The sequence below is a fragment of the Palaemon carinicauda genome, chromosome 13, assembly GCF_036898095.1.
Source record: "Palaemon carinicauda isolate YSFRI2023 chromosome 13, ASM3689809v2, whole genome shotgun sequence".
Lineage (NCBI taxonomy): Eukaryota > Metazoa > Arthropoda > Malacostraca > Decapoda > Palaemonidae > Palaemon > Palaemon carinicauda.
The window spans coordinates 110,605,843-110,608,342 of record NC_090737.1 but is presented as its reverse complement, the minus strand read 5'-3'; positions in this window follow the sequence as shown (position 1 = coordinate 110,608,342).

Genomic DNA, 2,500 nt, shown 5'->3' with positions numbered 1-2,500 from the left:
ATAGTGCATATAACATTTAAGCATTTATATCATAATAAATTTTTATATCCTACTTTTCACTGGGGAATTAAGTTTAAAGGTTTTCAGTTGTCAAGATTTACTCCTACTTTCGATATAATTTTTGATTTCCCATAAACAACATCGATTTAATTTCACACTGCAGATTAATTTTTTTATCAAACACTCTAAACCATAACTAACGGTCCCTACCCATATATATATATATATCATTAAACAATTTCCTTAACATATTTCAATGAACGGAACTAATACTACATCGTCATAGATCAATTTCCTCAACAGTGTCTCTAGGGTTTATAGACGTTATGGTACGGGGATTCGGTAATACAATTATTACTCAAAAGGGAAAACTGGGATAGTGGGTACCTACAAACAGTATATATTGTTCATTCATGTTTTAGAACCATTAGAGAATATAGTTTTTCAGAAGTATTTTCATCTGTCGCAATGCTTGAATTTTTTTTAGTAAAAATAGAAGTATTTTCAAGAAAAATAGAAATTAGAAACGTCCACCAACACATAAACATGAGACTGAAATAAATTCTTCTTGCTAGTCGGAATTAAGAAAAATCACGGGAACAGATCAGAGACACTATAAAAGTAATTGGTGATGTAATAAACGAAAGAAGACATGCATTAAAATATATTTACTTCACAATCTGACATAACATCACGGTTGTTTGGTGGCAAGTGGTGTAGTTTTATCTACAGACTTTCTGATCAAGAGTCATACAGAGGAGAAATTAATATCCATGTGATATTCATCCAAATAGCCCTATTTTTACTCGTTTACTTGTCATATAATGAATTCTTAAAGAATTGTTTTTGAAAGGTAACGCACTTCATATGTAAGTATACAGGTAAGAATTCTTTATAAGTACATTTTTCTGACTATAAAACTAACAATGTTAGTCTTGTTTTTCTGCTGCTAGTTATACAGTAACCTCTTATTAAAAAGATAATATTTTCTTAGTGTTTCCTCGGTCGTCTAAATGACTTAGCGCTGTGAGTAGGGTACATTCTACATGTTGAATGGTCATAGTCAAAAGTAAATTGGAATTAATGATTTGATTGAAAGAGGGGAAAAGACATTAAAACAATTGTTTGAGCTTCTGGCAAAGCCAGCGGATATGACTCAGAAGGATAAAGATCGTTCAGTTCTGATGTTAAAAATATTGCTTGAAATGGAAATGTCAGTGAAGTTCGTGAGGAAAGAGAATCTTCTGAAATAAGGCAAAATTATGTACGGTTCTAGTATAAAATTATTTTTAGTGCCAATCCTTTCACCTTATCTGTCATAATCAGTTTGATGTTTGGTTGCATATATTTGAAGGCTCTGTAATACGGACTAGATTCCAATCAATGATATCTGATGATCAAAGGTTAGTTCATACTTCCCTTCTGGATGAATTGTTAAAAGAAACGATACGACAGCTTGTTTTTGGCTGAGGCAAATCATGATACAATGGAAAGTCAATTGCATGACCAAAGTATTATCCTCAACAACAAAAGAAAATTTCATCTCAGAATAAAAGAAAAAAAGAGCCATGTGAGAATTTAATTGATTCCCTTTGCAGCATCCCGGAAATTGCAGCATTCTGTGGTTTATTGTCCATCGTGTATGGACAATAGATTGAGAGCCTATATCGGTGTGGGCACTCACTATGAACATTCAAACTCTAAAGCATATGATACAGGAAAAGGAGCTGAATCTCCAAAGGGCTATAGATATTTGTTTGGATCCGATGAGTGGTTATGAAAATAGTGACATGGTATGGGGAATGATCCCACAGATTATATCTAAAGTTGAATGGTACAGAAAGGAGGATATTAAAACAAACAAATAGTTTATATTACAAAGCGAGGTGTTTCATATGTTGAAAATATCGACATTCTGACAATGAATGTTTGTAATGCAAAACAAAAACGGTAGCACACGCGGAAGTATTGGACAATTTGATCTGGTGTTTAGGTCAACAGGTAAGGAAAAGAGTAAAATTTTGAAACCGTTTCAATAAAATGTTAGATTAACAGAAACGTACAGAGGATCATAATGGATGTCTTTGTGCGCATTAGGAAAATAGTATTGAAAGGGAATAATAATAATAATAATAATAATAATAATAATAATAATAATAATAATAATAATAATAATAATAATAATAATAATAATAATAATAATAATAATAATAATAATAATAATTATATTTTATTACCGATATGGATACGACATCAAACTAAAGTAATTTACATTCCAACACCATATCAGAAAATATATTGGACATGTGTTGGCCACATTATGAGAATGACATAACGAATTGATATTAACCATGACAGATAAGGGGCCTACAGATTACAAATAAAACCGGGGAAGGAATATAAGGCGATGAACTGACGATATAAGACAGCTTGCTGGTACAAAAATCCATGGAAGTACGAAAAATAGACAGTGAGTGGACATTTTCGTGGACTTTGTTGT